The 24,007-nt window shown below is 41.6% G+C and overlaps 1 pseudogene; it reads right to left on the minus strand.

The window, feature by feature from the left end:
• Positions 1 to 22,131: 22,131 nt before the first annotated feature.
• LOC139434881 (uncharacterized) lies at positions 22,132 to 23,076 on the minus strand (annotated as a pseudogene).
• Positions 23,077 to 24,007: the final 931 nt, after the last annotated feature.

Below are 24,007 nucleotides of genomic sequence, written 5' to 3' on the forward strand. Positions count from 1 at the left end.
AATGTTTCGTATCTTGTATTTTGAGGTGATACTGTGACACATAACTTTTTAAAAAAAAACGGTTTTAATTAGGTTAACTAAAATATGCGTCACATCCTGCTACGGCCAGCGCCTTTTCTTGCAGGGGAATAACCTGACCCCCGGCTCGATGAGCGAACTATGGATAAATCAAAGAAAATAAAAGTACAGGAGGAACACAGGATTTAATTATGCGTGGACAGAGTTATATACTTTAGAGCAAACGATGCTGGTTTACCGGGATGTTTGATATGTAGAGAGAAGTTGTCAAAGGTGCTGCAGCCTTTACGTATTGGAGGGAAAACACGGGAGAGGAAGACAGCTGACGATCTTCAGTCATAATTCATTTGAATTATATTCATTTTCTTCAAATGTGCAGAGGACTCCCCAAGTGCTGTGTTGATTTATTTTAAAGTAGGCCTGTGTATTGTTTTTAATTCTCCTTATAAGAGTTCTTTGTTTATTATTAGAGGTAAACAGTTTTCTATAATGTAATAAATAATAAATGCTAAAAAACTGTAGTTTTTGTCTATGATGTAAGAATATATACAACTTTATAAGCTATCAAGCTATCTAATATGTGACCTGCTCCATCGAAATCAGTCGCATTGACTCAAAGACACATTTAGAGTTGTATACACTGTTGGAAAGAGGAGATTCCTAGTTTTCTAATGATATCAGGATTGTTGTTGTACTCCAAATATTAAGCAAAATATGTCACATTATATAATGACTGTCACCGAGTCATCATTTTGAGAAAAAGGCCTTCAAAGTTTCCTCTTCTCTGGAATCCATCGATCTGATTGATTATTAGAAAATGATCAAAATACTACGGAGGGAAGATATTTTCGTTTGGATTACTGGTCTGGGGGAGGCTCGCGCGTGTGTGTTGTGTAATTTTGCGTTTGTGTGTATTGTGTTTGTTTCCCGGGGAAAACACTCACGAGAAACACCGGCTGTTGTTGTGCCTGCTGTGACGTCAAGTTACTCCGTTCTCCGCTTGTAATTATGCCGTCACAAGCTTCTAAGCTGTATTTATCATCTGAATTTGCCGAAACAAGTTTAATATTCTGAAAGCCAAGACTTTGTTTATTTGAAATCAGATGAAAACAAACTGTAACGGACCCTGCCGTGTTATCTATGATTACTATACACCTTACATTCATAATTTCAGCGGGAGGGAGGGGGAGCGGCACTGTGGAACAGCAGAGTGTCGAGTGAGAGCTGTCATCTTCCCTTTACAAACTTCAAAAATGTATTTATCGTGTGATTTTGGAAATAAATGTTTCATATTCTGAAAGCCAAGACTTTGTTTGTTTAAAATCAAACAAAACACCCGAACCCCGAATTTTTTTACACAAATCCACGTTTATTTTGAAATGAGCCGTTGCGACTTCCGACTGTTTTCTTGAGACCCACAGGGCCGTAAACGATCCCAAATATCACGTTGTGTTCAAAGCGTCATAACTTCTCAGCTGTTCGAGCCAGAGACATGCCGTGTTTTTCTTCTTAAACTACAGAAACGGCAATAAACAACTCTATTACTGTACGTTTTTCATTGAGAGGCGTTTACTTATTTCAGTGAAACGGATGTGCGTAAAGTTTTAAAAGATGCGGTTAGTCTCATCTTGATTCTGGCGCATTGTTTATCGTTTTGTATGTTTTATAGGTCTATTCTCATCTACCTTCTTTGTTTGTGACGTAAAGAGTGTAAGAGTGCTAGTGAATTGTCCAACCGGCCCACTTCGGTACCGGCCCACCGGGATAACTCCCGATATTCCCAATGGCCAGTCCGCCCCTGGTTTCAGAGGGTTAAAGTGTTACAGATTGATGCTTCTCCACAGATCATCTTAAGGCGAGACACCCCAGGTGAATAGAGTAATATTTTTAACTTAAAGGTATCAGATAGAAATGTATCCAGTTAATTACTTATACTAAGGAAATTGTTTTTTGTATTACAAGTTTTCTGAAATAGCATGTTTAAATATGCAAATTACCCATTATCTCATTAAATATGCACATATTTTAACAGATTTCAGGAATCGAAATCTGAACTTTGGATAAAGCCAGGTTCAAAATTCTTGTTTCATTTTGTAGTCATATTAGTATCTAAGGCTTTTACTGAAGGGATATTGGATATCTCTTTTTATCACTCCATAAATCAGAAAATACTGTCAACAGCCCTAAAATATCAATTTTCGCCATGTTTTTAGGTATACAATGTTGTATAATTCAGGCTATGAATGATATATGAACAAACCCTTCTGTAAAAGCCTTCATAATATTGATAGGAATATAACTGGAAGGTTTGGTGTAAGTATGTGAACTGAAGTTGAAATTTCGAACTCAGAGTAGGAGAAAAAACTCATTTTGAGAAAACGACCTTTAAAGATTGCAGTGAGGCGCTAGCTCAACCCTCCTGTTCTTTGGATGACAGCTTGCGCCTCGACGCACTCCGTGAAGGTATTTCATGTTCGGGGTCATTTGTTTTTTGTATAACCTTGCTTCGTGCAAGTGACAATTGTTGTCGTCTTCTCTATGAACGTTTTTTTCGCCGTTCTTTTGCCATTTTGAGATTTAAATTTCTAGCGGAAAGCTAACCAGGAAGTGTTTTAGCACACCACGTGACGCATCTGAACGAATCACGTTGTCAGAAATTGACACCAGCCAATGAGATTTAGTTTCTTGGTTTAAGACCCCTTTGTACTTTCACGATTGGTTGCTGATACAAAGGAAATGACCATATTTGGATCCGATGAGATTGTGCAGGAGAGACACAGCTTTTCAACGATATCTCTGTTGACATGGTGCACACAGCAGTCGCGGTACTTTATGTTACGTTAGAATGCTAACTTTTGGTGAATTTAGGAGAAATCTACAGATGCTAATAGACAAACTATAGTAAAATAAACACTTAAATGTGTATTTTGTACGTTTTCCTTCCAAAAGCCTGAAAGAAAACATGTTATAGAATCAAAATAGCACAAAATCTCAAAATTGACCAGTACTTGAAAAATGATGTTTTTGCCTGCCGTGTCTCGCCTTAAAGGCTTCGGAATCCTGAAGCCATTGTTGTTAAAAAATTGTAAAAACTAGGGCCCCCAAACAGCATCTTGCATAGGGCCCCCAAAAAGCTAGAAACGGCCCTGGTTAAAATAGATTCAATATTGAGAAAAATGGCAGAGGAGTTGACTGATTTACACAACGTAGGGTAAATTAGCATTAAGTAAAGTTAAAAATCAACACTTAGTAGAGTAGAAATAACTGAAATTAATGAAGAGTTCATTTTGCTCTATATAGATTGTGACCAAATGTTATATATTTTAGAGTACGTTTTTATTCAATTTGAGTACAATATACTGGGCTAGACTTTGAGCAAAATACCCTTTTTACCTGAGCAAAATAATATATTTTAAGGAAAAACAACTTAAACCATGTTATTTGCACTATAGAGGTAGCTTAAAATTGTTGCTGTGCAGTGTCTTTGTGCAGTCTCAACACTTTTACTAAATAAGATAAGGAACACACAGTGAGCACAGACACAGTTTGTGAGCACAGAGATGATGTGACTGGCGTGCGACACAGTTTTTTATGCATTACTTCTAAATACGGCACAGAGTTATAGCAGTAAGTTATTCTTGAATGGCTGCTTGTCATGCTTTGTGTTTAGCTGATGGGACGTGTCATGCGGAGTGTAGTGATGGACAGCGGGGATCCAGAGAGCTGCAGGAGTTTAGTCCACATGCTTTTCTGATTTCCTGAGCTTTCTGACAGCATCATGAATATTTGCCCATACTGTCAACCTTCACTGCTGCAACATTTCTGTGTTTTCTCTTCCTTTTGGATGTTTCCTGACTCTCATTCAATTGTAAAAAAAAAACACAGGGTGTGTACCTTTTTAAGCAAGACATTTGAGCAGCAGAAGGCAAGCTTTTATTTGGTTTTAAAACAGCATTTTCATCCTCATGGAGTTGAGGATTGATGCAAGGATACAAGTAGAGAAATAGGTCTCATTATACAGGCGTTGATGATAACTTTGACATTTAAAAAATATAATGTTAATAGAATAAACATGATAGTACTATGCCAATCATCCTGTGCCTCTTAAATCTACAGTTATTGTTGATCAAACTTTCAAGGTCAACAACCTATAAACCACACTTCAGGAAAGGGAAACCCCAAAAAGCAGAATAGGGCCTCTTTAAACATTGAAAAAGCAAGGAAAAGGAGGAATTGTATAAAAAAGCAGCACTGCAGGAACTAACAACACATAAACATAACATATTTGCGTCATCTTTAAACAATATGTAATTCTACACTTAGTGATAAAGTGAGGTGTGATTTTATCAAATAGTTATCTCTTTGCAGCGTATCTTCTCTGTGTAATAACTCGTGATGATACCTTTGTCTGATTGTGTGGCCTGAAAAATAAATCCATAGTCTACATTGTAAGTCATTTCTCATTCAATATTACTAGAAAATAGCATCACATGCAGACAGGGTTCGAGTTATAAACTGAGCTCTATGGGGGTCTTTAAAACGCATGCACACACTCAAACATTATACACCCAGCCAGGCCACTACCAGTTTTTTTTGTGCCATTTTGCTGGATTTATTTGTCAATATTTACAGCGTTGCTGCCCATAGTGATAGCTCTATAGTTTAAATCTACTACCCAATAATAAACATATGGACATGGGTTACTATTTAAAAAATGTGCAAATCTATTTAGGAACCTGTCCATGTGAACATATTTTAAGTGGGGTGGACCTCACCTCCTCTAGGGGGGTCCGGGGGCATGCTCCCCAGTAAGATATTTAAATGTTGGAGTTAAATGCATCAATCTGGTGCACTTTGAGGGGAAAATAAAGAGATAGATCTATGGAAACACCCATATGAAACAGAACTGTATACATTTAAATAATCATAAAATCATAAGAACATGGCCATAACCAAGAACATACCATATCCAATATTAAAAAAACATTGAAACTTGTTTATTTATTTATTTTCGATTCATTAAAGGTTGCGAGTGTGTCTGGGCTCCTGAATCAGCCTCACCTGTCTCCCTCCTCTCCCCCCTGCTCCTCTTTGAGGCACCAGCAAAGACTTTAAAAGTTTATCTTACCTTTTTTCACCTAGTTAACATTTTCTTTCTTTTTATTCATGCATATTTTACTAATCACTCCCCCCTCAAATGGAAATATGTGTTTACATAAATGGTGACCATGGTGAGCTGCCCTTGCTGCGTCATGACGTCACCGTTTACATCGCTGATTTGCCCCCAAACGGCAGCCATTACGGCAGCTCACAACAACAACAACGTCGGGTCGATGATCGTGTTGCTTTTAATCACACGAAGCCAGAATAAATTGAATAACGACTTCTCCAACCTTATACTTTTCTCCAGAGTGCCGTGGTTCATTGTTTATTAATGTGTTTCTGCAGCATTTACCGACCGCTGCAGTGCTGCTCTTCCACGGGAGTTTATTCTCCCGTTAGCTCCCGGTTAGCTCACACTGCAGCGGCCGCTCTAAAGTATTCACTGTCCGACTCACACAAGCAGCTGATGCATATCCCCAGTTCCCCTTAGCCTAAGTGAATGTGTGTCAGTCTGGATTGACGCTGTTTGGTATCACAACGCTGTTATGAAAGTTTCTCTGGTATAAAACGGGTGATGTTGGCATAGCAACCGAAGCTAAACTGACTACTTGCATCCAATAGCTGCAATAATACAAAACAACACGTCTGCCTCTCTCCCCAATGATCGATAACAGTGAACGGATGGTCAAAGTAAGGCACAAATAAACAGAATCACACGAAGCCTGGTTAGTGTTGCCTGACTTTATAAAGTGTGTTTATAGGCACTACTGCTTGTAGGCAGGCATGACAGTCGACCCATGGGAGGTGGGTTTAGTTTCCTGCACGCCTCGACGTAAGAGAGACGTAAGCGACGTCGCCTCTTAGCTCCAAAGCTCTTGCCTCTGGACCGACAATTTTTTGGAGCTGGAAATGAAGCGGATTCCGGAGCTAAGAGCCGGCGCAGCTCCGGTGTGAACTGGAAAACCCGGCGCTTTTCAGGCTCTAGCTCCGAGCCGGAGCTGAAAAGGCGCTGGTGTGAAAGGGGCATGAGATAACTTTGACTAAGTTAACTATCTAAACACCCAGAGAGTCCTTAAACTCACCTGAGCTGAGGTTATCAGAGGCTCTCAGTCTGACAGCACTCAGGAGAGAGCTCTCCCTCCCTACACCTTGTTGTTGGTTGAAACATCTCCAGCACCAGATGCTAACAACCAGTAGCGTGGCGTGGGAAAAAAATTAGGGGAAGCCAATAATACGTCCTTTCTTTTGGGTCGGGGGTGTGGTGGTCAATGTAATAACGTAACCAGATGAGTGATTACAGCACCCGTTATCATTTTACACACATTTATATCATACAGATGCAGGACTTACACACGCCTGTTATCTAACCGACAGGTCCACACGCACTCTCCAGCCGAAACTCTAATATGCATTCATTCACAAACTAAATCAGGAGACCTTTAACGTTTTACGTCCGATTCGCTCCTTTGTTCCTCGCTGTACACAGCTCCAGTTTGGGCATCGGCCTGTCATCAGATTGTATTTGTTGTTGCTGCTGTAGCGGAAGTTTAGTACAATTATATTTGATGAAATACTCCAAATCTCCACCCTCCATAATTGCACTTGCTTCAGTTGCTTGCTACTTTCTAACGGCGGTGAGAGTGGTGCAGTGACGCTATCTATCTTCTATCGATTAGATTTATGATTAGAAAATTATAAAAGTAGGGTAGACATGTGGATATTATCCGGCTGAACAAAACGTGCATTTATCTAACAGGTTCGTTTTCCACTGACCTTATTTCGAGCTATTTTCCAAAATCCTATGGAGAAATCCCATTGCTTTTTTGTCGAGGGAAACATGAGGGAAACCGAACGCAGCTTACTTCTGGATTTTAGGACGCGTCACTGCAACACTAAGTTGATGCGATTTGATTGGATTGTGAGGGAAGCCAGCCGCCTCTGGCTTCCCTTGGCATGACCAATCACAGGTTGGCAGGGGCATGACGTGAGCCTTGTCTGATTGGTCAATCCCTCCATTTTTTTTCACCAAGGGAAGCCAATTTCGGCGAGAGGGGTCTGCCTGCAGACCTCCACTCTCAGGACAGTTCCGGTGCAGACCTCCACTCTCAGGACACCTCCACTGTCAGTACAGGAAGTGCACGCTAAGAATTCCAAAATAAAATCACCACTATCAGTACAGTAACATTTTCCAAACAGGAAATGCACGCAAATACAAAATAAAATCGGATCGTGACGGATCGTGACACTTACTATATACATATGTATATATCTATATATAGATATATACGGACACCTTGTATTGTAGTTACTATCAGTACAGCCGCAGCGCCACTTTCCGAACAGGAAATGCACGCAAATACAAAATAAAATCGGACTGACACTTATTCTATACATAAAGTATATATAGATATATATAAAAATAGGGACACCTTGTATTGTTTACTCTCAGTACAGCACCACTTTCCGAACAGGAAATGCACGCTAATACAACATAAAATAGCACTGACACTTATTATCTATATATCGGGCACTCTGAGTGGATGCAGTCACAGCCAATCGGAGTCTGATTCAGAGGGTTGTCTGTCAGTTCCGTTGCTATGGTTCCGTTGTTATGTGTACTGAAACGAGAGCCGGTATAATTCCATGCGCGAAAACAAAATAAAAATTGGAATACGTTATTTTAGTGTCTTAAAAGTAGACTGAGGTATAAAGGGTTAACGTTACATCTTAGGATAATTTGTAGTCAAGTTCTGTATACATACTAACATATAAGGGTATACTTAGTGTGGTTACTCCATGTTTACTAGCTATAACATTAACGTTACATCACTCTTTTTCACTTCTTACTCAGTCAGCCAGAGTGCAGATATCACCATTAGATTCACAAAGCTGAAACATCATCCATTTCTTCACTGCTGGTGATGACATTGTTGTCAGCTGCTGATACTGCTGCTGCTGCAGCTTGTGGCTTTCTAATATCCATAACTTTATAGGCTATTAGTTAAAACTCGTCAGGCACTAGGAAGGATCACTACTTCTTCAGGGCAGGGAAGGCTACGCAGTACACAGGCTAATGTCCCACAGCGGCTGCCTCTCTGGTGGACTCCGGTACTGCACATTACTCCCGAGACATTTTCAACAAAAGTGAAAAAAAAAGTGAAACATTCGGGGCTTTTCAGGAAACATTCGGGGCTCGAGCCCAAGTACCCACCCCCTTGCGCCACCACTGATCCCCACAGATGTATGATTTCACTGCGTCTGTGGGAGCTCAGACCCCGGCTGCAGTCGAATAGTCCAAAGATCAGCTCCTAAGTTCTAACCCTATCGTCTATTCCTTGACCTCTGACTGAAACGTCACGGGGTTAAGGGATAGTGGACAGGAGAATTCAAAAGGACTTAGGAGAAGAGACTGCGGTACTTTAGAGAATCCGAATGCACTTTCACTATCCGACGTGTTTATGATGCGCCAGCGGACGTCATGAATGTGTGTCTGCTGCTGTGGGGGAACTATGGAAACTACAGTTTTCTATACAGCGGACTACAACATGGATGTTTAATAAGAACAAGGGACTCCTGTGAACTCATCTGGAGACTCTGCACCGTGCTCTGATGCTGCTGCTTTGCTTTATGAACGTGGACAACAGAGAAACATATTCTTCAGGACCAAAGTTGGAATTGAAATAAAAAAGGAAAGTGAAACTTCTGCTCGTCCCCCTCTCCCTCCGGTCCACATTAATACCAATGATCCCAATACGTATGATTGTATGAACTAAAGATCTTAAATCAATACAGATGTATTTATTATAAACGTTAGTCCTTAACATCTATCACTGTGTATATCACCATTCAAACATCTTTTAGAAGTTGAACAAACTCCACACAGCTCAGTGAAGACTGTGAAATGTTGACTTTATTTGATCATTTCAGTAAAAACTAACGTTCATATTTCTCTTTTTGATTATAATACTGATGAACGTTCAGAACAAAGCACTTTGGCAACTTACCACCTACGTTTTAAAATGCTTAATAAGCACCGTAACTTTCATGATATCATTTCTCGGTCATAATCGGTTGTTTCCGTGAACGGCCGACTGTTGAGTGACGGCAAATGCTGCGGCTGCAAGGCATTGTGGGGCAGCATTTTCGCTACTCCTGTTGGATAGGGAGGTCCAGTGGTTCCTAAGCTAAAGGAGGCTATAAAGGAAGCTTGAAACCTCCTTTCCTATCATTCTCATCATTCTAGAGAATTCGAACGGCACTTATCATGGCTGCCACTGAGGGACTTCCGGGTCATTTCACTCCTTTAGGAAGGTTCCTAAGCTAAATGGACTATTCGACTTCAGCCCCCGCCTTATGGGAGCTCAGCTCCCATTGGCTCCCACATAACTCGAACCCTGCATGCAGAGAACACTCTTAGATCTTCTGCAGACATCAGTGGAAGCATCACAGCTGATTGTATTAAAGGACTACTCCTCGTCTGCCGTCTTAAACAGATTTGCACCAGAAGATCGATAATAATTTAATTTCCGCAAATCCATTACAGAGTGTCTGGCAGCTGTTACTCTAAGTGTTAGCTTAGCTCTGTCAAAAGATGTATTATCAGTGGCTAACAACACATTATATTTATAGTGTTTCACGGACAAAAATATAGATTTTCTGCTGCATAAACCATACAACCATACTTTTTGTCCACAGAGTAAAAATCAAACATGGACGAGCAGTTTCTTGTTATTATGCGGATATATTTATATTTTGCTCAGAAAACTGCAACTCTTACTTCTTTTAAATCCAGGTGAAACCCCTTTTTTAATATATAGGCTATATTGTCTCTGATTTTTATTTTTATATTATAGTAAATTGTGTTATATTGTGTTATATTATAATTACATTCTTTATTGTATTATATACATTTAGATTAGGTTGGATTAGTTCAACTTTATTCGTCCAAATTGGGATTTCTTATTTTTGTCAGGGCAGAATGTTAACAGGCATTACACTCGAGTTAGAAAGAAAATGACTCAACACTAAATACATATCAACAGTAGAAAATAATTGTGTTTTTTTGCACCACGTCTTGATGTCTTTTATACATCAATATGTATCCCCGGTGTGTCGGGGAACTCACGCAGCGTCAGAAAATAAGGCTGCGGCCCCACGAGGACGAAAACGGCTAAACGCATAGGATTAACGCAAACGCAATCGCAAACGGCTTCCGTCCACATGCAATAATTATCCGGATAGTGTCTGCCCACACGAGACCGCTCCGTTTAACTCCAACCGCTGGAGAAGCTGCAGTACATATGCAGGAGCCTCTACGTGGCGCTGTAACTTCCTCCACAAAAGCAGCGAAGAAGCATGGTTGTCATGGTTGCCCTTCTGTTTATTCTCCGCGGTGAGGGCCGAGGGAACCGGGCAGAGTTTTTCGCCAGTCAGCATGTATTAAAGTTGAAATCTTCCGGACAAAATGATAAAAGTGCCGGTCAAAGGTCTTCTTTGTTATTTATTGAGCTTTAAAACAAATGAATAACGACTCTATATAATATAATGATAAAATACACGGAGCCTCTCTTTTTCCTCCCTCTCTTCGGACAGGGTCAGTGTCTGTCTCATGCAGCAGCTCATCCAGTAATGAGTGACCCGGCCGACTGTAAAAATAAACATATGTATAACTAGTTTAGGGAGTTTGAGAGGTAATTAAAATAGCTAAGGGTGATGATCTGACTTGAAGTGTGTGTTTTGCTGCAGAGGGAGGAGCTGCAGGTGAGCAGAGCTGCGTGTCTCCGTCCTGTCAGATTAGACTTCACTCGCGAGAGAAAGATAAATAATCTGAATTCAGGGTGCAGTTTACTTTGACGTGGGGGTGAGCAGCAGAGGTGGTATTGCCTCATTATTATTGCTGTAGATGTTGCACAAACAACTGTAGCATGGTCAATAGCGTCCGGAGCACGATAGCAACTCTGCGATCCGCCATTGTTGTTGTTGTTGGTGGCGAAACACTTCAGCACTGGCGCGGGGTAAGCGGAGGTGAGCAGAAGAGGTGGGGAGAGGCGGGGCTATTGCGCAATCACTATCAGTGATCTGAAAATGTCCGTATAGGGCGCACACACGGAGCTGTTTGACCCCCCAGAGAGTGGCGTATGCATTTCTATCCACCTTGGGACCCGTTGTCGTTTCCTCAGTCGTTTAGTGCCATATTCGGTCGTCCTCGTGTGGCCGAACAGTCTATATGACACTAAACAGTAACGCAAACGACCGAATTCGTCCTCGTGGGGCCGCAGCCTAAAACCCTTTCTCTTTTCCTCGGCACTCAAATCTTTTAAAAACGGGGGTACGAGCGGATACAGATTTGCTGGCGATATGATGTAATTTCGGATGGTGGACGCACAGAAAGTTGCTATCAGAAACAAAGGTGGTGTCTCAATTCAGGGGCTGCACCCTTCGGAGTACGCAGCCTACACGGTCCACGGAGGACCCAGCCCACGTAGACCGGGTAGGCTGGACCGATCGGCCTACGAAATGAGACAGTCTAGCCCAGGGGTTCCCAACCAAGGACCGGCAGATACATTAAAAAAAAATCGCGGACCGGTTGTCAATTTTAACTGATTTTAATATTTACTCACCACCAGCAGGTAGCAACAGGCTAATTTTATGTAACAGCCTGAACAAATACTAGAACAATATGCATCCAAAACATATTAACAACGTTTAAAAAATAACCGGTGTCGTTTTTTGGTTTTTCGGAAAAACGGAAAACCAAAAAGAAAGATTAACTAGGCTACTGGATTAAATAATATGACTGGTAGGCCTATAGGTTCAAAAACACTTTTTGAAAAAAATATTATGATAACATATTTTTATATATTTATAATTCTGCAAATATTACGATAAACTCACAGCTATTTCGCGGCCCGGCAGTAACACCTCCGCGGCCTGGTACCGGTCCGCGGACCGGGGGTTGGGAACCCCTGGTCTAGCCTACGGAGCGCTTCATATTAACGTCACGTAATACGCGCTGTTCGGTTGCGCTGATCCAGCAGCCTGCTAGCAAATGAGTTTACAAGCTAACTCAGCTGAAAACGATCCAGAAACTTTACTTTTACTTTAACCATTTTTTGGAGATAACCGATGGTGATGAAATAAAGAGGACCATGGCCAGGTAGATAAGATTAAGCTGTTCCTTAAGCCCCCAGTAATGTTACATTAGTAAGTTAACAAGTTAATTATATCTGATGTAATTTAATCCTATTATTTCATATTTAAAATAAGTCTTAATTTTCTGTACTAATAAAACAATATGTTTTTTTAAATGAACAAAAGCATGTTCTATAGATTGATTCTTAACAATATTAGTGTTCTAATCTTAATATGTAGCTGTGGTTTATAACAGTTTATATTCTCCTTCTTCCCCTAAACCAGCCCAGATGATGTCCTACTGACACCAGGTCAGCACCTCCAGGTCCAGTACCACCGTGACTCCCCGCTCTGCTGAAATACACAATTAAAGGAATGGTCCACTCATTAGATAATTAATCAAAACTTCAGTATTTAGTGAAACGTTATGTTTAAACCATACCCTGAAGAAATCAGCGATATTCCCCGGTAAATAATGATTTTATAGCTCTTTTTTATCAAGACCTTTATATTCCGTCTGGCCACCGCCATGTTTGCCATTTTCAGTAGTCACGTGATGGTCGTGACGTCATCCATGCGTTCACTTTGTCAACACACGGAAACATGGTGGAGTATTTCAGTTCGGACTCGTCAGCAGAGGAACAAGTTTTGACCAATGTGAAGAGATTGGATGGGGGAATTCAGCCATACATATCAGTATGACAATATGACACCCTCTGTCCTAAGACCCTCACATCGTACAAGGAAAAACTTCCGAAGAAAACCCACAGTTTAAAGGGAACATGGGAGAAACCTCAGGGAGAGCAACAGAGGAGGGATCCCTCTCCCAGGACGGACAGACGTGCAATAGATGCCGTGTGTAAATTGAAAAGATAATATATTTGCAACATAGGTAGTCCAAATGTTTGGAAATTGTTGGAGTTTACCGGACCAGGTCCGTCCTCCGCGCAGATCGTTTGGATATGGCCAGAGCGGGGTCGCCGTCCGGATCTGCCGATGACCTTTCTTAGTTCTGAGGGGAAAGGAATTGTGTCCTAGACACTATTCTCTGTTAGCTGTACAAAAACTAGACTTTGCACTCCAATGAATTGTTTCTACAAATAAGCACTTTATTACACAGTTCAACAAAGATATATCAATCCGTACTATACCACAAAGCTGCTTTGGACTCCTTCTTGAGTTCCCACCGTGACAGGCTCGTCAGTGTGAGATCCCAGTTGAAGTGAGTCCCGAATTCTGAATATATCTTTTTCTTTATAGTGTTTGCTGTGAAGCCCCCACCTTTGGTGCTCTCTGTGCTGCAGTCTGCCTTTTCTGCCCAGCAACACACAGTTTTAGCTAAGGTCAGGCCAGGGCCATACTCCCTTTTTCTAATTACCTGTTTTAACTGGTTTTCTCACAAGACAGTTGCGTCTGGTGAGGATCAGGGCCCCACATCTCGTCCTTGAAGATAACAGGATGTAGCCGGCCAGCAGTAAACTTTAACAGCAGTAAACTTAAACACGTTATTTTTCCACTCAGACAGCTCAAGGTTTCCTATAACAGGATTTAATATATCTTATATTCACAGTTACTTTTTCCTTATCTTTATCCTTCAATCCCCCTTTTGCCCCATTCTAATGATTGGGGCAACAAAACAACGCTATTGTTTATGTACATTTATGTCAGCTGTTTTAGGCTTCTGTCTCTCTTTCCCACATTCTGCCATACGGTGGTACTGATGGTGCTGTCGGGAAAGTGTCCATTGCTGCTGCTTCTTCTTCGCCTTCCTCAATGTCTGGGTTGTTTTCTAAGGATAGCAAGGCGAGTTGTTGGCCCAGGGGAGTAGAAGGTGCTATGGCGGTACTAATTATTTTGTCCACCATTGAGCGGATACATGGGATGCAGCAGCACCCGCGCAAGGTCAAAATTGCTGCAAACACGGCCATTGATATCTTGTGTAGTTTCATTTTGTGGGGAATTTGGATTATTACTTTGGTCAATGATTTGCCTCCCCCTTTCACCCACTATGATAATGATTATTCCAACAATGATGAAAAAACAAAGTGTTAAGGCCAAGCAATAGAGGTGTTGGTTAGGTCCTGAGTTCTTCTTCATCTTCGTTTTTCTTGTAAAAGTTCTTTGGTGTATCAGTGTAGGTGAGTGTCTCTTGTGTGGTGTGTGTATGTGATGCGTGTGGTGTACCGCCTACTTTGGGGGAGCGGTCCCTTGTTGTGCCTCCTCGCCGGCTGTTATCTCCTGGGCTGCCGTTGGTTCTCCTGTTGTCTCCTCCTCCTCTGAAGTTGAGTCGATGTCCACACTTGGGGGTTGGGGGGCTTCGGTTGTTTGCCTGATGTTCAGTTGGCCTAGGTCCTGGATGGTGTCAGCGAGGGTCCTGGTAGGTGCTGGTGCTTCCACACACCTGCTCCAGTGGTACCACGTGTCTCCTTTTCCTTGTAGGCGGACGGCATGGGATGTCCTCTGGGTCACTCGGTCGGGGCCGGAGAGCCTGGGGTTGACAGTCAGCCTCCTGCGTCTCGGGTCCCCCTTTCGGCGTCAGCAACCTGTGTGGAGAAATCTGATACAAATCCCTCAAGCCTACGCTCCGGGCTCTGGGGCCCTCGGCTGTTTGACCCACCAGTGCGTGGCAACTTGGAGCCTGTTGGTGGGGTGTCTTAAAACAACAGACGTCTGTGCACAGGTTTTCTAAATTAATTGTGCAGCTTCAGAATCTTAATACTTGGACTGTGCCCACTAAATAAGAACCCCAACATCTTTAGGTAAACTAAATAACATATTTTCAATAGCTCTGAATTTCTGACAAGCATCTGTATTTATTTTTAAATGAAATCCCTGAGATCCCATTAAAAATCTGAATATGATTTGAACTGCTAATGTTTCTGGTAAAGAAACACACTAATCTTATGGATTCAAAAACAACCAAAATCACAATACTAACAAAGTGAATGGCTTCCTGGTGATACTGCTTCTACCCGTCAGTGCTTAGATATTATCCCGCTGAAAAAATGAATACAGAATTCCAACAAACTGTCCTCAAATGTCTTTCTATTATGTATTTAGATTAAATGTATATCCCCATAATGACCTCAACAATAAAGTCTATGGCTTTTACTTCTTTACCAGACTAGTTACATGATGTTGTCCAAATTACATTCTATCTCATTACATTACTATGTTTTAGCTTAACTGTAAATATGTTCTTTCTACATTTCAAACCTTAGTTACTTTAATACCTGTTGACACATTAGTTGACACATTACTCACAGGTCAGCTTCTTAAGTCCATCTCTCTGGTAGCCCCTTGGCCACTGATTCTCTATCTGTGTTACCTGCTATAACTCAATCAATATTAGAGACATGTCAACATTCATCAAACAGTGTGTTATCCCCAAATATGGAGCAGGTCAATTCTAAAACTGTCAATCAATGATCAGATTGAACAATGGAGTTGGGCAGCAGGTTCCTTTCAGTCCCTAAATGAAAAATGTACATTGTAAAGTTTACACTCCCCCCTTTTTTACACATTTTCTCATGTGTAAACAAAAACCTGTCCAGTAAGTGTTTCTCTCCATCTTTCAGTCCTAAAAGAAACAGAATATTCAAATGTCATAGTTTGAGTTTCACATTCTGCAAACCGCCACCTCCTGTGGGAGTGAAATATCAAGTAGGTTAGAAACGGTTTCCCCTTTTGTGCAATGTTAGGAAACCTCTCATTTCACACATTATTATCACACAGAAATAATGTGTTAGTCCAAAACATGCTTGATTAGTCATCGTTTTAAATCATGCAGTTGCACTGATCAGATGCAAACATACACTCACTCACACACACTGTCAGGTTGTAAAGTCAGGTTTTGGTTAGGTACACCTCAGAGTCAGTCATTGACAGTGCCTTCCCAAGTTACCCTGTCTGTCAGGGTCAAAGGTCAGTTGGTCTCAGTCTTTTTGGCCATGTGTCGTGCCCTGCAGAGATGTTCCAGCACAGGCCAGCATCCTCCGTCTATAGAAATCTGTATATATGGAGCGCCATCATTTATTAATTCACAATTACAACTATAATGTTCAAGATATCTCTGTTTTCCCAAATTCCCTGAAAAGTGTTAGCCAAAAAATGTCACTTCCTTATTGTACTACTACTGCAGTTCATTTACACCTAATCAATATCAACACGTCTAATAGATGTAATTCAGAAACTTGTGTACATCACTATTATCTTGTGTCAAAACATTATCAGGATCTGTAAAACTCTGCTATGTATTCCATAACTCATTCTATTAATTTATCTTCAATTCTGGTGCACTTAAAGAACAATGTTACCCTCTTTAACAGTGCGTGGAACCCTGGGTGTCCTGAACATGTAACAATCACTCCTTCCCTTATCAAGGACCTAAAAACAGAAGTAATTTCATCAATGGTTTGTAGCTGAACTTAGGAATCATCCCTCATGGTAGGTATGTTTTTATTTTTTAACATCTCTAAATGTCGGTTAATTACTAACTAAATGAATGTCCATGAGGAGGTGGTGCCGCTAGTCCTCTAAACTCATAATCTGGTGCCGTGCGCTTCCTGTGAAGCTGCAAGTAAGATTTAAAAACCACTGCAGGGTGGGTCGAGTGACCCCTCCTCCCTATTGGTCGTCAATAATATGCACCCTTACTGGGTGATTGAAGGCCCCACATTATTTCCCATTTCAGCATCAGCCCTCTTTAATCTAAAATTACTTTTTAAATAGGAATATGTAGAAATGGAACAAATATTCAATCTTCAGAAAAGTTCTTAACCAATGTCTATCTGGTGAACAGCCAACATATTTTAAAATGTCAGATGTATAAAAATAAGCCTAAATACTCCCTTACCCTCAAAGTCCAAATCTAGACACAAGGTGAACAGTTTTGGTAACGGACAATTTAATCTAAAAACAAAACAAAATTGGACTTGTGTCCTTGTTATTTGTTCTTCAAAATACATTAGCAAATACCCTGCGAAGTATTCGCAACCTAACTAACCCTCCCTAGGATATGAAATCCATTAATCCCTTTACTCATAGTTAGTTTATATGTCTAAATTATTATGTGTGACCTAATAATCAGATGTGTTGTTTGTCAACCAAGAATATTAAACTTTAATCTTTTCAGCATTCCAGACCATCATTTAAACAATCAGCCTCCCCTCTCAAACACTAATGTTATTGTTGTACACCACCCTCTGGAAAACTCTTGCACAGTTATGCTGTCAAATCATCGCATATTTTCCTCAGAGTCTGAACCGCCTGAGACCAGCCTGTCTCAAGATCTTGTCACATTGTGAACAGTCAGTAATGCGTTGTCCTCTGCAGCTGTAGCCAATAGGATCAATGAAACTCTTGCACTGGGATGTCCTGAGGGGGAAGGAACCTCTGGATCAATGTGCTACAGTCAGCAGACACACTTGTCCTCCGCACAGCAGGAATCCCCCAAAACTGCTGTTTCTCTTCCCACCACTGTTGCCTTGACAACGAGGTACACGCAAAATGTCAAACCCTCCTCAGATGCGTTCTTTGCACAGTTCTTCTGTTTCTGTAGTGAGCAACTCTTCACCAACACACTGATTCAGAGTACAACCCAAAGGTGGCGCACAACTTTCCAGTGCCGCTGTAATCACAATAAAACCAGCAACTGGAGATAAACTCAATTTAAATCTCTCCCCCAAAGGGTTACGAAATAAAACGGCTGAGTGTCTATATGGTCAGGAATGCTGAAACATGTGAATGTTAAAACAAATCAATGGCAGTAGTCTACCCAGATTCTTTACTCCATTAAAAGTAGTAAAACCACATTGTAAAATCTCTTTTGTCTAGTTGAAGTCCTGCTTACTTCATCTTTAAAATCTTCTTTAATTTGAAACCAAAAAAGGTCTTTAATGGTATCAATTGTGGACTTCCTTAATATGAATTGTAAATGCAACATATGTTCTCTGTAGAACACAGATATGACAGTAGCTGCTGAAACTGGTTAATAGCAGTTTTCTGTCAACCTAGTTAAGCCTGTTGTTGTTGTTATATCTAGTAAATATATTTTTATTTCATGTTTACTCACAACACAATATGACATTATTTAGAAACAAGTTTTACTCTCTCTGAACTCTTCAAAACATCTACTTATCTTTCTCTTTCCTCCCTGTGCCCTGCAGCTGCCGGCTCAAGTTTCCTCTCATCAATCACCGGTGTGTTTGTGCAACACCTCTGTCATGCGTAACCATTTAATAGATTCATTCTGACTGACAAACTCATAACAACCTCCCGTTTACTTTCTACTCTTTCTTCATAAACTTACAAACACAATTAATGTCTACTAATGATATTATAAAAACACTAGGTGGAATAATCCACTATTATGTTCAATTTGAATCAAACTTTAACCTGCTTCATATACTCAGCAAACAGTATTATTACTTTCCCTCAACGTTACTGTATGCAATAAATGCCTTCGAAATATAAGTAAACTTCTCAGTAAATGACAAATACCACGAAATTCACAATGCAATGTAATGGTACCAATCAGTTCTCAAAACCCCTCATAAAACCACAAAGTGACGTAACTGTATCCTACAAAAACTATGCTAAAAACAGCAAATTATAGTTTCTTATTTATTTCAATATCTACTACTTGAGCTCCCACATTGATCTATTCATTTTCAATGTTATTCACTCCTTGTTTTAAATTCAATGCTCTTTCTTCATGCATTTAAGAAGAGAGAGAGAAAAAAGAAGGAGGGGGGGGTGGGTACTCTCACAGACACCCCGGCTTGAACAGGCATTCCATGAGGGGGGGGGGGGCTTCCTTGAAACAAGAATGACTTCGTATCTATTTATCTGACTAGGTTAATATGTGTTCACTTGTATTTATTAATACACTGGACAATTCTTGTCGTTACTCTTAATGTCCTTATTCTTATTTATTTGAATGTCCGTGGAGCAACACAGAATATTGAAGAACAGAGAGCAGCTGACCACAAATGAGCTTCCCCTGTTATATAAACATTAATATATTCCTTCTGACTGACAAGCGTTCAAAAACCCTCCTGTTTATCACTTAGGCTACTACTTTTTGTTTTATTCATAACCTAAAAATACAATTGTGATGAATAGCTTGCTCTTTTTCTGATTGAAACAAAGAGTACTCTTCTACAGAATCCGAAAGTGGGGGGAGATTCTTTCACAGACAAATACTGACACCCCGGCTCCGGCTGGAGCTCTCAGCCTTTTCAAGAGAAGGGGGGCTTCTTTCAACAACTAACAACAAACTATTGGTATACCAAAACATTTACCAACATAAAACAAGGTCTTTACGAATCAACAATGACAACCAACAGACAGAACAATCAACAAACAGCAAACATTGTACACAGATATATTAGCTACTGATACGGCGACCAGTTTTACACCTTACTGTTGGCTACTTGTTTTGACAAGTTTGACACCTTACTGTTGGCTACTTGTTTTGACAAGTTTGACACCTTACTGTTGGCTACTTGTTTGACAAGTTTGACACCTTACTATTGGCTACTTGTTTGACAAGTTTGACACCTTACTGTTGGCTACTTGTTTTGACAAGTTTGACACCTTACTGTTGGCTACTTGTTTTGACAAGTTTGACACCTTACTGTTGGCTACTTGTTTGACAAGTTTGACACCTTCCCGTTGGACCGCGGCGGATCCTCATAAATTACGGGTTCCACCCGCTTCTCATCACAGATTTGTTTATACCCTTGTTGATCTATTCAGTGCACACAATTTTATTTACGTTTTATCTTTACTTTTTAGCTGAGACAATTATTTCTGCCATTTTCACACAATCCTAAAATTTAGTGGTATTTCAAACACATCTATTTGTTGTAACAGGCAGATGCTTACCTTGATTCTGAATTGCCCGGGTTTTTGATTGTGTGAGATGGTTTCTTGTAAAAGCCGTAAACTCAATGTTTTTTGGTGTCCTCTCAGAAGGTCATCGGTGTCCGGACTTCCCGCTCTAGACCATCACGTCACGGGTCACCAAGCTGTTGGAGTTTACCGGACCAGGTCCGTCCTCCGCGCAGATCGTTTGGATATGGCCAGAGCGGGGTCGCCGTCCGGATCTGCCGATGACCTTTCTTAGTTCTGAGGGGAAAGGAATTGTGTCCTAGACACTATTCTCTGTTAGCTGTACAAAAACTAGACTTTGCACTCCAATGAATTGTTTCTACAAATAAGCACTTTATTACACAGTTCAACAAAGATATATCAATCCGTACTATACCACAAAGCTGCTTTGGACTCCTTCTTGAGTTCCCACCGTGACAGGCTCGTCAGTGTGAGATCCCAGTTGAAGTGAGTCCCGAATTCTGAATATATCTTTTTCTTTATAGTGTTTGCTGTGAAGCCCCCACCTTTGGTGCTCTCTGTGCTGCAGTCTGCCTTTTCTGCCCAGCAACACACCGTTTTAGCTAAGGTCAGGCCAGGGCCATACTCCCTTTTTCTAATTACCTGTTTTAACTGGTTTTCTCACAAGACAGTTGCATCTGGTGAGGATCAGGGCCCCACATCTCGTCCTTGAAGATAACAGGATGTAGCCGGCCAGCAGTAAACTTTAACAGCAGTAAACTTAAACACGTTATTTTTCCACTCAGACAGCTCAAGGTTTCCTATAACAGGATTTAATATATCTTATATTCACAGTTACTTTTTCCTTATCTTTATCCTTCAAAATGCATGTGTGTATAATGGGAAGATGATATAAGATACTATATGTATGCATGTAGTACCACCCTTGCTAGCGATTCCCTCTCTAGTTTAGCATACTCAGCTTCGTTGTCCCTGGCCATAGAATCACGATTTTATGGGGCCGGAAAAACTGGGGGGAAATACACACTAGCCGGTACTACGCTATATGAAAAGGCCACCAAAAACTGTCCTGGCCTGGACGTTGAAACGGGGCTAGCCGCTATAACATACCTTATTCTTACTCCGAGCACTACTTCTGCTCCTCCGTCGCTTCACACTTGCAGAGGACGATTTCTCTACTGGCCGAACTGGTGTCCTGGTCGGTGATGACACCAGAAAGACCGATGGTACTGCATCTCCATTGAGTAATGGTTGTTCTTTAAATCCCATGTTATGTTTGATCATACTCTCAGAGTAGTCGTCCGGAAATGTGAAATGTTCGCTGCATACATGAGCCTGTAAATCTCTCGGTTCGGGCCGGCCACATTTCGCTAGCCACTGCCTCCGAATGTACTTCTTACGCTTACCTTTTGGCAACAGATGGAACCGAGCATTCCGTGGATTGTTCCTATCCGAATTATGGCAATATTTCGCGATACAGTGAGGCATATTTGAAGAGAGAAACTACAGTAAATAACATGGAGATCAACGTGTCTTCGAAAACCAAACGCATGGTTTACGTCACGTCCGGAAAATGGCGGCGCCCACAGTGTTGATGTTATTTCGGTATATAATCAGTTTAAAATCACTGATAATGTCATCGGATTAAAAAAAAAAAAAGAGAGACTGGCAGAGACTGGTCTGTTTTATCGGATGATAATTTTTAAAAAATGAGTGTCATGAGCATACCATTCCTTTAAACATTTTCTATGACCTATTTATTGTATTAATAAAATTAAACTGAAGACAGTTGAATGACCTAGAGATATCCTATTATTCCACTGCTTATGTACACATCTTGTAAATAATGGTTAAAACCTCAGTAAATGAAATACACAATGTAATCTGAAACTAAGACACAAGTCTGTAGGACGGCAGTAAGCAGAGGTCTGGGTGGAGGATGTTTCTGATCGCCGTTTTGCTTTCTCCAGCACCTCGGGGTGTCCAGGTGGATGGCAGCTCTGTCCTGATGATCCGCTGAGGTTAGGAGTCCTTCTCCAGCACCTTGGGGGGTCCAGGTGGATGGCAGCTCTGTCCTGATGATCCGCTGAGGTTAGGAGTCCTTCTCCAGCACCTTGGGGGGTCCAGGTGGATGGCAGCTCTGTCCTGATGATCCGCTGAGGTTAGGGGTCCTTCTCCAGCACCTTGGGGGGTCCAGGTGGATGGCAGCTCTGTCCTGATGATCCGCTGTGCACTTTTCAGATTAGGGGTCCTTCTCCAGCAGATCCATTTATATATATATATATGTATATATATATATACATGTCGTCATTGATCAGATTGGGGAGGGGACCAGAGAAAATTACGCTGTCCGATATTGTTTTAGCATATCTGCACACCGACGCCACATTAATGTTGGTGCATTCTGATTGGCGTAAACGAACATCATTACCACCGACGTGAATAACAATCTTACTGTATTTACGTTTATTCTTAGCCAGCCGTTTAAGATGCGCCTTGACATCGCCCGCTCTGGTCCCCGGAATGCATGTGACTGTGGAGGCTTTGGTCTCTAAATTCACGTGTCTCATAATAGAGCTACCAATAACCAGAGTTGGCTTCTAAGCGGGTGTCTCGCTGAGTTGAGAAAATCGGTTAGATAAGTGAACGGGTTGGTGGGGACCTGCGAGTCTTGCTTTATGCCCCTTCGGAGCAGTCACCCAGTCTCCTAGCTGCTCGAGAGTTGCCGGGGGACGGCTAGTACAAGCTACCTCTTGCCGGTCTATACCGGCTAACATGGGTTTTAATGTAGCTGAGTTATTTTCTAAAATGCGGAGCCGGGCTACTATGGCTATGATTCCCGCCTCCAACCTAGCAACTACATTTAACACACGCAGGCCTATCGGTATCAGTAAAGGAGGAAGGGAAATAGCCAAACATAAGACAGATAGAGCAGGAAATAGCACCCGAGGGTGGGGAAGTAGCCATGGTTAGCTATCAAGCTAAAGTAGCTACCGTTAGCAAAACCGAAAGAAGTGTAAGCAACTGTGGAGTTACAGTCGCTAAGAGAAGAAGAGATGTGAGTGCTTAAGCTGTAGTAACGTGTGATTATAACGTCAGGTAGCTGCCGTGATCAAGATTTGTAAAAACTATCGATTTAATTTAAGATAATATAAGCTATCCGCAGCAGAGCAAGCACACAGGAAGCACACAGGATAGCCCGGAAGTGACAACACGCTTACCGCAATAGAGAGGGTCCGTGTAGAAATGTCATAACAGAATGAACCGACCAATTATGGACCCAGCGGATTATGGACCCAGCGGATTATGGTTTTGATTTTGATTTGCTTTCTCTGGATTACTCCCTTAGCCAGCTCGTACTCAGGTACCGGTCCCTGCTTCAGAACCGGACCTTACAGCCATGTTTCCAGCTCCAGAACTGGTCCACACAGCCATGATCCAGGCTTCAGTTCCGGTTTCCACAGCCATGGTTCCGGCCCCAGTTCTGGCCACAGCAGCCATGGTTCCAGCTTCAGTCCTGGCCCCAGCAGCCATGGTTCCGGCCCCAGTTTCGGCCCCTGCTGCCATGTTTCTGACTCCAGTTTCGGATCCAGTACTGGCTCTCTGGCCGACGCCAGCTCCCCGTATCCTGTCGGCGTACCGGCCGACTCCACCACCTCGTCTCCTGTTGGCTCTCCGGCCGATGCCAGCTCCTCGTGTCCTGTCGACGCCAACTCCCTGTGTCCTGTCGGCGTATCGACCGACTCAAGTCCTCTCTCAAGTCCTCTCTCAAGTCCTCTCTCAAGTCTCCTCTTGAGTCTCCTCTCGAGTCTCTTCTCGAGTCCCTTCTCGAGTCTCTTCTCGAGTTCCCTCTCAAGTCACCTCTCAAGTCTCTTCTCGAGTCCCCTCTCAAGTCTCT

Source organism: Pseudochaenichthys georgianus, chromosome 12 (assembly GCF_902827115.2).
Source record: "Pseudochaenichthys georgianus chromosome 12, fPseGeo1.2, whole genome shotgun sequence".
In the NCBI taxonomy this organism is placed as follows: domain Eukaryota; kingdom Metazoa; phylum Chordata; class Actinopteri; order Perciformes; family Channichthyidae; genus Pseudochaenichthys; species Pseudochaenichthys georgianus.